Source organism: Protopterus annectens, chromosome 7.part0 (assembly GCF_019279795.1).
Source record: "Protopterus annectens isolate FY-2018-M chromosome 7.part0, PAN1.0, whole genome shotgun sequence".
Lineage (NCBI taxonomy): Eukaryota > Metazoa > Chordata > Ceratodontiformes > Protopteridae > Protopterus > Protopterus annectens.
Genome location: NC_056739.1, coordinates 181545659 through 181561450, shown reverse-complemented (window position 1 = coordinate 181561450; position 15792 = coordinate 181545659).

The window sequence follows — 15792 nt, the reverse complement described above, 5'->3', positions numbered from 1 at the left end:
GTCTGTCACAAATCACTCCTGACACTCTTCTCCATCCACTCCATCCTGCATGTACTCTCTTCTTCACCTCTCTTCCACACTCACCATTACTCTGAACTGTTGATCTTAAGTATTTAAACTCATCCACCTTCACCACCTCTACTTCCTGCATCCACACCATTCCTCTATCCTCCCTCTCATTCACAGACATATATTCTGTCTTAGTCCTGCTGACCTTCATTCCTCTTCTCTCTAGAGCATATCCCCACCTCTCCAGGGTCTCCTCCACCTGTTCTCTACTCTCACTACAGATCACAATGTCATCTGCAAACATCATAGTCCACAGGGACTCCTGTCTGATCTCGTCTGTCAACCTGTCCATCGCCATTGCAAATAAGAAAGGACTCAGAACTGATCCTTGATGTAATCCCACCTCCACCTTAAATGCATCTGTCACTCCCACAGCAGACCTCACCGCTGTCACACTACCCTCATACATATCCTGTACCACTCTTACATAGTTCTCTGACACTCCCGATTTCCTCATACAATACCACAACTCCTCTCTAGGCACCCTGCCATATGCTTTCTCTAAGTCCACAAAGACACAATGCAACTCCTTCTGACCTTCTCTGTACTTCTCCATCAACACTCTCAGAGCAAACATCGCATCTGTAGTGCTCTTTATTGGCATGAAACCATATTGCTGATCACTAATCATCACCTCCCTTCTTAACCTAGCTTCCACTACTCTTTCCCATAACTTCATGCTGTGACTGATCAATTTAATCCCTCTGTAGTGAATACAACTCTGCACATCACCCTTATTCCTAAAAATCGGTAGCAAAAAACTTTTTCTCCATTCCTCAGGCATCCTCTCACTTTCCAAGATTTCATTAAACAATCTAGTTAAAAACTCCACTCTATTTCATCTAAACACCTCCATGCTTCCACAGGTATGTCATCTGGACCAACAGCCTTTCCATTCTTCATCCTCTTCATATCTATCCTTACTTCCTCCTTGCTAATCCACTGCACTTCATGATTCACTATCACCACATCATCCAACCTTCTCTCCCTCTCATTCTCTTCATTCATCAGCCCCTCAAAGTACTCTTTCCATTTGCTCAACACACTCTCCTCACTTGTGAGTACTTTTCCCTCGTTATCCTTTATCACCCTTACCTGCTGCACATCTTGGTTGCAATATTCAGTTTATAATCTCATGTTATTTAAATAAAGACCATGACTGATTCTGTCTTAATGGGCTAGAGACAGCAACATGTTATAATCAACATACTATTAAAGCCATGAACAAACCAAACTCCTTGAATGACCACAAAAATAACAACATTTCAGGTATCCCAAGTCAAGAAAGTCATAGCAACCATTGATTAAAATCACCATGTAATAGTTTTAATCCACAAATAAAATGATATCCACAAGTAAAAAGGTTAGCGCTTTTGTTTAAATAAATGTTAAACTTCATCAGACACTGTGCATATGTTGATCTTCGTTTAAGTACAGTCTCATTAGATGACATCATCTGCTTTGTCAATCAATGAATTCATTGAATTTAAAGCAATACAGCCCTAATATATTATAGTCTCTCTTCCCAACCTAAATTATAGCTCAAAGCCCATTATAAACTTTATTATGTTCTACATATTTCTATGTTTTATTCCCTTAGTCATGTTTTACCTTATTTTCTCTCTTCTTAATGCTTTCAGTTTAAGGATTGGGGCTATTGAGCTACGTTCATTTATACCAGGCCAGCTGTCTGCTTGTAGCCTTACTTGCCATTCTAATTCTTTTAGCTCTAAAAATAAGACCCAATCACTTTTATCATCTATTTTTACACTATCTATAATAATGCAATGGAATTGATGTCCTTCATTGTCCTTTAAATGTCTTGCCAAAGCATTATTGAAATTGCATTTCCTAATGGTGTACACATGCTCATATATCCTCAGAGAACTTTCTCTCTGTTTTTCCCATGTAAAAAGCTGAACATGATTATTTATATCTCCCCAAGTACATAACTGCTTTGGAATCGCAATTATATTTCCCCCTTATTGTGTATTTTACATCTCTAATTGTAAATTCATTATTAACTTCTACTTTATAACACCAATTACATGCTACGTACTTTTTCATTCCTTGTGGAATCCTTGTAACATTATCATTCCTATACTTAAGTAGATCTTTCAGGTTTTTTTCCTTTTCGGTTTACAATTAAAGGCTTTTCACCCAATATGTTTCTAATGTCCCCATGTTCACTCAAAATAGGCCAATTCTTCTCAAAAATCCATTTTAATAAATTGAAATCTCCACTATATGTTAGTATTAATGCTTCAGAAAATGTATTTCCCTCCTCATTGAGTGGTACTTGTATCCTATATTCATCACTATTGTCTCTTAGTATTTCAGTCATTCCCTGATTGGATATGTTTTCTGGGCTAGTTCCTCTATTTAAAATTGGTTTGAAATGCCCTCTTTCTGTTTTGTTTTTAACTTCTTGTATTAGATCATCTACTATATCTGTGGGGTATGCTCTAGCACAAAACATAGATCGTAGTTTGGCGCATTCATCTATGAAATCTTGTTCTTTTGTTACCATGCGGGCAGCTCTAACTAACTGCCCTTTGATAACAGATCTTTTTTGATGTACAGTATGTGAGCTAGTATAATGCAATAGGCTATTCGAGTAAGATTCTTTCCTATAGCTCGTGGCTGTATACTTTTCTTCTATTACATCCTTCATAAGCCTTATGTCTAATTATTCCATGGAATTTATACTATTTTTCCATGTAAATTTAAGAAAGGCGGTTGTCTCATTTATATACCTTAAAAACTCCGTTTGTACTTCTTCTGGCCCTTTCCAAATGATACTGATGTCATCCTGGAATCTATAATAAGATTTAAGATGTTCTTTAAATCTAGTGTTGAATACGAACTTTCTTTCCCAATGTGCCATGATCATGTTTGCATAAGCCCCCCTCACATGGTGACCCCATGGCAATTCCTTTTTTCTGTAGATAATAATTATTGTTGAATAAAACATAATTATTTTTCAAAATTAATTCCAAAAGTTCTATCAATAAATTAACTTTGTCTTGGGGTATACCATTCTTACGTAACATTTCACTTGCCCATTCAACTCCTATATCTTGGGGAATGACTGTATACAAATTGCATACATCTATGGTAATCAAAATGTCTTTGCTACCATATTATATGTCATTCATAAACTGTAACAAAGACCAAGAGTTTTTACATATTTGCTTCTCATTCTTCAAAATGTTTTTAAATTCAAAATCTATATATTTTGCACACACAGATGTGATAAAATCCCTTCCATCAACCAAAGGGCGCATCGGGGGATTACTTATAGATTTATGAACTTTTTGTGTTCCAAAAAAGACTGGCACCCTTGGAGGTATAACATTTAAATAATTATACAAAATCTATATCTATCCGTCTTTCAATGAACATATCATTCAACTGCATATATATTCACTTATATGATCCATTTAATTCATTTAATGACACTTTCTAATATGTTTCTGTATCTAACATTCCTTGCAATCTATTGTTATAGTCTTGTATGTTCATAATTACAACCCCTCCCCCTTTGTCTGGTTTCATTATCCGTACCTTCCCCCTCTTAATTTTAGTAACATATTTTGTTCTTGTTCGTTTAAATTTTTCACCCCTTTTTCATTTTTTTTATACATACTCAACTTTTTCAAATCTAATTCATATATTTTTTCATATGTTAATAATCGGGGATGTAAGGGTGGGTTGTATGTACTACTGATACCATATGGATTATTACTTCTTGGAGTTGTATTTTATTACAACAATTTTAAATTCACCTTTCTTAGATATAATTTTAAATCCAAAATTGCATTAGTAAAATTGCTTATTGTTGCAGGGACAAAAGTCATTCCTTTGGCTAGCAAATCTGCCCCTTGTACATCAGTATGAACGTTTGACAAATTATACACCTTAAAATCTTGTTCTGAATTATACTGAACAGCACATTCCATTTCATTACCATTATTATCATTTTGAATCCATTCATATGAATTATTTGTATCAACTGCTTCAAAATGTTCATTCGCACTAGAATTTAAGTCACCCACTGTTTGATTTTGGGCTTTGCTCCTTGAAACCCTGCTTGTAGATAGTGCCCTTGTATGAGGTATTACCCTTGCTCTTGATTCTCTCTGACCTCCTCAAGGCCGGATCATTCTGGTCATGTACTTGCTGTATTTCCTCGTTGTTTAATCTCTCTGTATCATCGCAGTTATTCCCGTTCCCGTGGTTCTCTCCTACAGTTCTATTCCTATTGTTTTTATGCCTCTGTGAAATTGGAGGCCTAGGGTAAGCTATACCATTAGCATACTCATTTATGTCTCTTTCAAGCTTGCCAATTTTACCCATTTTTAATTTTTCAATATGTTGATCTATACTGTTATAAATACAAAGATATTTGTATTTATATTATTCATATTGGGTATTTTCTCTAATAGATTTCGCCTGAACTGCTAATTCAGTACTGAGGCCATCGATCTCTTTCTGGTTATTTTTGACAAGCAGCTCTAATAATTCAGACCCAAATTTATCGAATAGCTTTAATAAATTGACATGTAATGCCGAGTTTTCTGTCAACCCTGTTGGGAAGTGCCCCATACGCAAGCCTTTCGGGATGATTCTAAGTCTCATGCATTCTTTAAGGTACGTGCTCTCTAATTTGAGCTTTTTACATTGCATCAGATTATTATCAAACTCAGAGAGCTTACCATTTAATGTTCCTTCATTTCGTTTTGCATTGAAGGAAAATGCTGAAGTCAACCAGTCATTGAGCTAAGGCACTTCTTTCCTCACTCTATTGTTGGTATGGTTGGATCGGTTATTCTCTATTGCGCATGCGCCTTCTCCTCCATTCCTCACATTATTATGTTGTACTTCTTCAAGATTTTCTAGGTTGCTCAAACCATTACCAACCTGATTGAACCTTAGGCATTGTGGCATTGTGGGTGTTGAGTTAAAATTGTCATCCTGGATCATATTTATACTTCCTTCTGTATGCGGCATTACCTTGCTCCCCATAATGCCCGTCCACTCATATAGGTTGTCAATCTGTTGGATGAGGAATGGTAACACCATTAGATACAGCTTAGTGCAATACTGAATATTGTTTTGGAGATCCTAACATAAATAAAGAAGGCTTTACAATTATCTTTGGCAGAGGTTGCAATATTCAGTTTATAATCTCATGTTTTTTAAATAAAGACCATGACTGATTCTGTCTTATTGGGCTAGATACAGCAACATGTTATACTCAACATACTGTAGTCACACCAACACTTTATTTCTTAAAAAATTATTAAAATATAACAATTTGCCCATAGTAGTATCCCAGTGAAACAGAAAGCAGTCTGTGACACCAGTGGTGGCAAATATCCTTGCATGTAGTCCCAGAAATTAGGAAAACTGCCCTGTTATTTTTTAAAATATTTTGAAATAAAGAAAACAGTCAATAATTTCTTACATCCATTTCAGGACTCATGCCGTGAGCTAACCCCACTACTAATCTACACTTACCATTCAGAGCTGTAGTATATTCTTGTTCCCAGGTTCAGAGATGCCTTTCCTACTTTATAGGAGAATATGAAATAAACTGCAGGCTTTTATTTATTTATTTATTTTTTTCTTATTTCTATTGGACTTACAACATTTGCATCATAAATGTTAGCAAATGGTCGTGACTTTACTACAGTTTAATATGATGGACCTCATCTCAATAACTGTGATATTGGCATTGCACAATTCACTCCCAAAAGGTGGTTTTAAATGGACTGCAAGTATTATGACTTGAGCTACTAACATGAAATGGCACTGCTATTGCTCAAGACATAGGGCCGTTACATAACTACTCTCAAAATGTGATCTTAAAACAGTTGTTTGTCAAAATTTAAGCCTATGTATAATTTGGTGATTTCATACTCATAACTTTAAATATTTCGACACTAAATTGTTAGTATGTCATCAATAATTCCACATAGATTCATTAACACCTACACTAAGTGTACACTAAGTCTGCATTAAGTGCATGTACATAGTCTGTATTCAAGAACATCCCTACCACATTTTTTGTGATTTCTAGTCAGTCAGAATGATTACCCTGTGTACATGTAGAATACACTTTGTGGTAACCTTTATGAATCCCCCTCAATATTTAATGCAGCAAGAAAATCCGTAGGAAAACTGAAATTAGGAGGAAGAAGGTGTACGCTATGTTTGTGTTGTCTATTCTCTCACAACGGTGTACACTTTGCATAGGTGTTAATGAATCCCAGAGTTTATCTGTGCAACTCTGTCTTGAAAGCTGATTTTGTATGGCAACTGCAAAAGTGTTCTTTGGGATAGAATTGCACAATGATACTATCAAAGTAATTAAAGTAGGACTTAAGGGAAATACTTGAATGTCTGGATAAAAATAATTACTTTCCAAAATTGTGAACCTGCTCTTAATATTCAGAACTTTATGCTGGCACAATTAATATTTTCCAATATTCCACTCCCAGATTTTCATGACACAATTTACCCAAACAAACCTCTTAACTTTACCAATAATGTGCAGATCTGTCTCCGATTATACTCTGGTACAGTACTGCAAGTGACTGGTTTGTAAGGCAGACAATAAAGTACTTGTTTTAAAATTTGTTTCCTAATTATTTACAGCCAGTCCATCCATCATAGTAGATACATACTGACCTTATTTGCAATGATTAATCTGTTACATGTTTGAGCCATTGCTATTTTTTAGTAATCTGGACTGAAGTTAAACAAAACAAAAGGTCAACTACAAATAATATAATTTAAATAAAATATTCCTTGCAGAGAGCAGAGACCCTTGATTTTCAAGCAGGGAGCTGCAACCTTACAGCTCCCCAGCTGCTGATACATTTAAAAGGAGAAGGAGTTTCCTCCAGAGCAGCAACCATTCCCAACATTTAACTCCAATGTCCAAGTCCAAAAGAAACAGTGATATGTCCAACAGAGTATTTCCCTACATTACAGAGTTCTCCAAATAAAATTATCAGTACAGCAATCAGCATTATCACCCAGTATCAGTTGTCCACTATGTAGGCAGCATGACATTTTTTGAAGCCATTTTTTCAGTTTCTTAAACATTGGACTGGAAATATCAAAGACCTTAAACACAGATTACTTATGTCTTAAGAATATTTTTTCTAGTGGTTGTTCAGTATTTCTGGTTTACTTTGTTTTATGTGTGATGTAGACCACTTGATGTGATGTGGGTTGGACTTTTATATTTTCTTTTAGCTGCTGAACTGTATGCACAGTTTGATTATATGACATTACAATTGCTTGGCAGCAGGAGGTAATAAGCTTATCTAGTCTATCCTTTAAGTACATTCAGTCTTCTACCTCACACACTTTCCTATTGTCATCCTCAGTTCTTCTGTATCTCTTCCATACCTTATGGTACTTTTTCATGGATTTTCTCAACACCCCTTGCAGGTAACACATTCTATTGGCCCAGAAATCTCTCTGTGAATAAGAGCTTTTGCAAATCAAAGGAATACTTGGCTCCTAAAATCTGCTGCCAATGACTCTCCTCACATTTCAGCCCTTCGTGCTCAGGGTAACCTCTTCCTATCTCCCAGTCAGGATTTTGTGCACAAATACCATATCCTTCTGTCTCCCTGTCTATCCTGCTCTCAGATAAGATGAGCTTTAGCTCCTCTAGTCTCTAGTCATGTCTTCTCCCTCGTATCCCATGAATCCTGCAGTAGCTTTCCTCTGGAATCCTTCCAGCAGCTTTATATTTCTGTCTTTGTAGAGTCTCCAGAAGTGTACAGGGTTTCAGAGTGTGATCTAAGCAGGGTGTGATATTATACTTCAAAAATAAAACGTTTATGCTTCTATTCCAGTAAGTCCGTAAACAACCAAGCATTCTGCTGGTTGCTGCAGCTGCTCTCTCATTATGCATCTCGTAGTCCAGTCTAGAGCATCTCATGGTCCAGTCTAGATAGGATCAACATTTCCAGATCCTTTTCATGCTCCACTGCCACTAAACCCACTCCATCCAACTAATACTTCATACAAAACTTGTTGTGGCTCATGTGTGCTACTTGGCATGTGTTTTCATGTAGCCTTATCTGATACTTTTTGGCCAATTGTTCAGCTTTTCCAAAGCATTTCATAGACTCATTGCCATCCTCCATTGCTTCCTTTAACTTTGAGTCATCATGGGAGAGGCTGCTCTTGCTCTGTTTTCCTTCAGTTGCATCTGAAACAAACACATTGAAGAGTAGTAGACCTGGGACTGACCTTTGCAGCACTAACTTTTCCCTTTCCTTATTCCTAACATTGACCCTCTCACCACAACTCTCTGACTTACCATTTAACTATGAACAATCTGGTTCCTTTGTTTTGATCATACTCTGGCCTCTCCAGTTTTCATTTCAGCATCAATGTCAAGATGAGTCAAAGGCCTTGATGAAGTCTGTATAAACCACATTTTGCTTGTAATCCCTTTTTAAATCCTCAGCTCTTGGTGTTATATTTTTTAATGTGGTAGTTCCCTGAGATAGATGACTTCCTAAAGGATAGAATAATGCATTTTTTGGCATTTCTTTTCAGTCCATGATTTTGGCAGCAGTTATTTATTTGGTTAAAACCATCCTATAGATGGCTAAATCATCTGGGGATTCAATGACTGCTTCTAGCCTGCAGTCATCTACAAATTTAGTCAGAGTCTTTTGACATAGGCTTTTACTTCAGAAATGTAGATGCCAAATAGGTAACGTTCCAGCACAGTACCCTGGGGGACTCCACTGGTGAATGGTCTCTTTGTGAACTATATTCCCTGTTTTGATTTTCTGCATCCTATCTATGAGCCAGGTGGCAAATCAATGGGTGACATGGGTTTATTCACAGTTTATGTAGCTTTTCTGCTATGCCTGAGTGGGGAATTGTGCCAAAAGCTTTGGCCAAGTCTATCTTCTCTACCCTGGCATCTGTCAATTGCTCTGACCACTCTGCTTTACCTCTTTCCCAACATAGCACCCTCTTATATTTCCCTTTTTAAGGAATAAAGTGAATTAATCATTCCATGCCTCTGCTTTTTCATAGTTGTCTGTGATAGCCTTACGACCTTTGTTCAGCCTGGCCATGTATGCTACTCCCTTCCATCTTTCTGCTATACATATGAAGAAGCCTTTGTTTTCTCTTTTAACCTCCTTCTTCCAGTCCCCCATAAGCTTGTTCTTTGATACTCTCAACCTTCTTTATTGGCTTTCTGCTTGTCCTGTTGCATTATACCTGGTCCACATCCTGATCACCTCCTTTCCACATTTTTTCCGCCCTGCCTTTTGCCTTAATTAATACCCTTACCTTCCCCTGCTGCCATTGTGGCTTTCTCCTCTTTTCATCTTTTTTATTCTTCTTCCAGCCATTATCCATAGCCCTGACTACTGTATCCATGATTCATTTAAATTATATTTCTGCCTCCATTTGTCCTTAGTCCCCAAACCTCACATTTGACCCAGTCCACCCATTTATCATTTACCAGTATATCCAAAGTAAAAAAAAAAGAGGACTCAAACCAGTGATATCTTACAGCAATTTATTCTGGTGATCCCAAAAACAAAAACTCGTGATGATGTAACATCAGCTTCCTGCATTAATCTGGAGTTATATTGGTGAAACCAGTCTTTATATTGGTGGAAACAGTCTTTTCTTTTTGGGATCACCACAGTAACTTGTTGCAAGATACCATCAACCTAAGTGCTGTTTTTTACTTTGGATATTCGGTTTGTTTTATCTGTATACTTGCTTTGATGTGGACCAGTTATGTAGACTTTCATTTGAAACTCTTACAATCAACTCCCATAAAAAGTTTATCATAATCCAGTCTCCTAAAAGTTCCATACCATTATATTTGTCTTTGTGTTCTTATCCATCATACTACAATGATATGATCATGTTAGCTAATGGTACTTTCACTTGGACATCACTGCCTCCCCATATTGGTTAAGTTCACCTGCAGAATCCTGTCCTTACTGGTACAATCTCACATCAGTCAATTCAACCCCCCTTCACTCTGCCCCAAATCTTTGAACTGCTTTCCATCTCTCATCCTCCTCTTTTGACATGTAGTACTGATACCTGCATCAAGCTATCAGCCTTTACCCTTTCCTCTACCTTAACCACCAAGACTATTATCCTAGGTTCTGATTCTGTTCCCTGTTTGCTCCTTTCTGGAGCTGGTGTTTCCAATCCTCTTTGACTTAACAGTTGATGACCTCCTTTATGTAACTTGCTACTCCACCATCATCCCTCCATTCTCTGTCAGTCCTGAACAATCTATACCTAGCCACCTCTGTGCCCCACCCCTCTCCTATTGCTGGCCTATACCTAGCCACCTCTGTGTCCCACCCCTCTCCTATTACTGGCCTATGCTTATGTGACATCAGTAATGCTTCACCCACTCCTACTGTATCACTTCCTGCAGTTCTTCTGTCTTCTAGCAGAGAGTTCTTTTATTGTGTCGTACCCAGCAAAATGAGTCATTCTAGTTTGTTTCTGTCCTATGTAGTGCATCTTTTCTCTTCTTTCTACCACCTAGGTACCTACTCCCCTCTTCTGCATCTATGACATGCACCTCATGCATCTTAGTTTAAAGGTATAATTGAGATACACCTTTCCAACCTGTCAATGAGCACTGCTTTCCCTTCTGGGCATAAATGGAGCCTGCTCCTTGTATAGAAGTGTTTCTATCTCAACCCCCTACCAGTCCCAAGCCCTTATCCCTTGTCCACTGCTGCAGCTAGTCATCAGATTGACTATTGACTGTGGGTACTTTTGTTCTCTCACCTCTCAAAAGAAAGCTGGTTGACTGGCTACACCAAATTAAGTTCATAGGTGTGTATTAGGCTAACTACCGTTAGGCACTTTTTAAGTCTAGCCATGCATCCCAAATATCTAACAAGTTCTAGTACCCTTAATAAGTGTAAGAAAGGGCTTGGAGGATGAAGTATTTACAAGAAGGGACCTAGGAGATGAACCATTTACAGGCTACCTGTGTCATTAGAGACTTAGGTGCCAAACCAGGAATGAAATTCCTGTTCCCCATCCAAATATCAAAGTTAAGGCTGAATTGGGTTAAGGAGGAACTCTACTTCACATGGATGGGGAACCTGTTCCAGAAAAGGGGTAGTTTCTGCCCACTGGCTTTTCTTCTGACATCCCCCCTCTACACATGTACTTGCAAAACATATGTACAACTGCACACACACACACACACACACACACACACACACACACACACACACACACACACACACACACACACGTACACGCACATGCACATGCACACACATGCACATTACACACATCTGGCATCTGCACCCTGACTGCTTCTCATCAGTCAGCTGATTTTATATCAACTTAATAATTTTGGTCTCATACTTCACTTGCACTGTCTAAAGCTTTAATGAGCTCCAAATGCACCCCACTCATAGGGCTCACCTCTGCACGTGGCAAAGTGATAAAACTGGTCTAGCATGGAATGGCAGGTATTTCCTATACGAAGTCATGCTGTTAATCAATAGCAAAATAATTAAATGAGCCACAAAATTAACATTTAGGAACTTCTTCAACTGTAGATTGTAATGCTTTACATTATCTGCAAAAGAAGTAAGCCTAGCAGGTCTGTAGTTGGATAGTTCCTTCCTAGACCTTGCCTTTACAGGAAAACCACAATCCCCATCTACCAGCACAGGAGATGCAGTGTACCATTCTGACTACCATTCACAAAACAATACTGCTCTATCTTTGTTATAGGAGTCAGATGCAACTCGACAACACTGGATGGACAGGTACACTAAAATAATCATACGAATTTGCACACCTGCCTTGTTACCATATCTATGAAACAAATGAATTGGTTTGGTAGCAATTTATTTATTAAATACATAAAAATGTTGCCTTTACTAGACATTAATTCAAATGCAAAAACCTCAGAAATTAGTGATTTCTAAATGTAAGACTGTCTGGAAGGACAGATACACTAAAATCATATGGGTGTGTGCACTTTGTTATCATATCTATGAACCACATTAATTTGTTCAGTAGCAATGTTGTTATTAAATGTATTAAAATGTTGCCTTTACTAGACATTTATTCACATGCAGATAACTCAGAAATCAGTGATTTCTAAATTTAAGGGAAGCATGCACATGAGGTGACCAGCAGGTCTGGAGGAAGTCTCATTTTTTGGTCAGCCACTGCAATGTCAGTGTCTGTTTTTGTGGGTACCAGATATGTATTCTGTGGGGTAGGAATGCAGCCATTAGCTTCATGAACCTTCGTATGTTACAGTCTGTGGTGTAGATATGCAGCCATTAGCTTCATGAACCTTTGTATGTTACAGTCTGCGGTGTAGGAATGCAGCATTAGCTTCATGAACTTTCATATGTTACAGTCTGTGGTGTAGGAATGCAGCCGTTAGCTTCATGAACCTTTATATGTTACAGTTTTTCCTTCAGGTTAGATGTACAAACTATGTTGTTTACCTTTCTCTGTCAATTTATCTTCTGGCATACAACTTCAAAAAGAGAACTACACTGGTATTAATCAAGGTATGGAAGGAATGAAAGAATAACCTGCAAAAGAAAATTATTTATAAATTATGTTTGCCATATTAATGACAATAGATATACCATAACCAGGTTGTTTCTGCAAATTCCTAAGTTTCATGCATCCTACCTGCTCTAACATTCACATATACTGACTGGAAAGATAATAAATTACAGCTGTATGTGTTCTTGAAAATATCTGAATTGTTGTTTCAAAGTTAGAACAGATGCAGAAATTTAAAAATCTGGTTTCTTTAATTGCATGTGACTCTACAAAGCTCTTAGACGCTTTTCATAAATGTAGAACTATTCACTTGCTGGACATAAATATTTAATCTTTATAGCATTAAAAATATTTTAAAACAGTTTGCCTTCATGAGATGTTTATCATTTTACTTCTAGTATGTGCACATTAGACTTGATGTCTGGCTTTATGAATGTTGAAGAAACATGACAATATTACACAGCTACTCATTGCAAACAGAAACAGTAGAAGTCTGCTGATTTACACATAGCTGTTCATTTTGATGTATTGAAAGCTTTCAAACTAATTAGTAAATAAAGTTGTTGTTGTTGTTGTTGTTTGTCTTTCAGCTTTTCCCGGTTAGGGGTCGCCACAGCAGAACTCCAGTCCGCTAATGATTGGCAGTAGATTTTCACGAACGCCGAGGTGCCAACTCGACGTTCAACCTTCAACGAAGGCACGCCCATTTATGCATGTCTTTCGAATGCCCACCCAACCATAAATAAAGTACTGTGAAAAAAATCTTAGATGTAGTCAATCCTTTTTATGCACTCATGCTAAACTTGAGAAATATCTGTAATTTTAGAATGCAGAATCTTTTTTTATACTCTTGTCATTATTTCTGGAGAAGATATGTGCTAACAAGTTACAGACAAGATCTTATTGTATGCCATGACCAGAACATACTGAGTAAACAGCCTTTTGAGTGAATGTGGTGTTATTTGTGTAGTTTCTCTGCAGTATGAAGGAGTTCTGAGCACATTTGTTTACCAAAACATCTCAGTGACAAAAGAAGGGTTCGCAATGCCTCAAACCTTGAAATCTCTCAGGATATTGCCACATTCACAATTTGATTCAGAGCTATGCATAATCAAATGTTCTGAATTGCCTTTTTTGATATTTTATATTATATTATCTTTGTAAATCTTGCATTCTCCTCCCCTTTTCCTCTGTCCCTCCTGTTTAAGATAACTCTTCACATCTCCTTAAAATAATCTTGTGCATAAGTATCATGAACCCCCCCCCCCCACCCCATCTGTTATGGTCTCTGGTTAGAAGGGCTCTACATCCTCTAGTCCCTGGTCATATTTTTTTATCCTTTCACCTCCAACCAGTACACTACTTGCGTGGCTTTATTGTGGACTCCTTCCAGCAGGCTAATTCCCATTTCCTTTTACGGCCTGCATAACTGCACATAGTACTCAAAGTATGGCTTGATAACAGTGTAATACACTCATGTGGATACACCACAAAACTGTTTCCTATCTTATATTGCCTTTCACTGTGCTCCTGGTTGTTCAGCTGAGGTGGAAGCAATGCCTACAGATGAATTTTCAGTTCTGTTGCATCAGTTTCACTATCACAGCTGACACTTTGCACCAGGATTGCTGCGACTCAGATGTAGTATTTTGCATTTATGTGCAGTGAATCTTATCTACCACCTACCTGCCCACCTGATCGTCTTTCCCAAATCCTTAGATTCTTCTGCATCTTTGCAATTGCTGCAAGTACCTTTGTGTCATCACCAAAGAGGCTAATAATGTTTCTATTCCCTCAGATATTTCTAGAATGAACACACTGCAAAGTATTTGACCAGGACTGGCAGCTGCAGTACCTGTGACTTTCTCTTTCCTGGCATTCTCTATTTCATTATAACACTTTGCATCACATACTTCAAACATGCATCAGTGCAGTTCTTTAGATATGAACTTCTTGCCAAACGTTATTCAGCCGCTGTCTTTTTAGAACTGAGTCAAGGGCCATGATGAAGTCTGGGTAACCCACATAAATAAAACACACATAATGAATTCTCAGGACACAAAATAATTGGTTAAGTGATTTTGCGTTTAATAACAGACTTCTTCAGAGCTAATAAAACAAAGAATACAACATAGTTTATACACCTGTTTAACCCCACCCAAATTTTACAACAAAAATAAAGCATGAATTCAATTTCAAAAGATGCTTAATATTTATACTCTAATTTAAACTTGATGAAGTGTTGGCAATCTAATTTGCCATGCTACCTATCTCGATTCTAATATAGTGCCAACATTTCCAACACTTAGTATTTCTTCCACATAATCTAAAAAGGAAAATAATAAAAAAATTAAAACCATGACATGCTGTGGCATGTTTACTTAAAGCATTATATCTTCATTATTCTTAATGGCATTCAACTGTTCTACAGTTCTAGTACCCAATATCTACTGGCACTCTCATGTCAAGGTTTGTATGCAGTCCGGGTACTTAGGCGGACAATTCTGGTATTTTATCATGTTTCCACCACAGTCAGAAAATCCTTCTGATCTTTCTATCTGGCACAGTTATTTTCCAAGTGAATATCTTAAAGATCCAAACAAGTCATTTTGGTACTGTATTCCTTCCTTATGAGACCCATCATTGAATTCAATGCCGTGTTTGATATATATCAAAGCATAATCCTCTTTATAGTCAGTAACCTACAGGCTCATCTGAATTACCTGTGTCTTACTTTTTGAGCCATAAAGACCCAGTTCTATATGACCTCCTGTTCCTTTGTAAAACCAGTGACTCTACAAACAACCAACCACACTAGGGACATAAATCTATAACAATTAAATAAGACTAAGTGAAGAGATGGGTTCCAAAATCGGCATATTCCCAGCCTATGGATTAAGTTGTCACAGCAGATCAGACAAAGTACTACTTTGACTATCTTTAAGGCTAGTCTTGATAACTGGATGGGTAGACACAAACTTAAACCAGGAATATCATGCGCGATCCTGCAATCATTTTGGGAGGTGAGAAGTGTTAAGTGCATGAAAAGGAAGGCATGGCCTTTTAAGAGTATCTGCTCTGCTAGGTCGCTTATGGTCCTCATGGTCATGTGCCTAGTATTGTTACAGT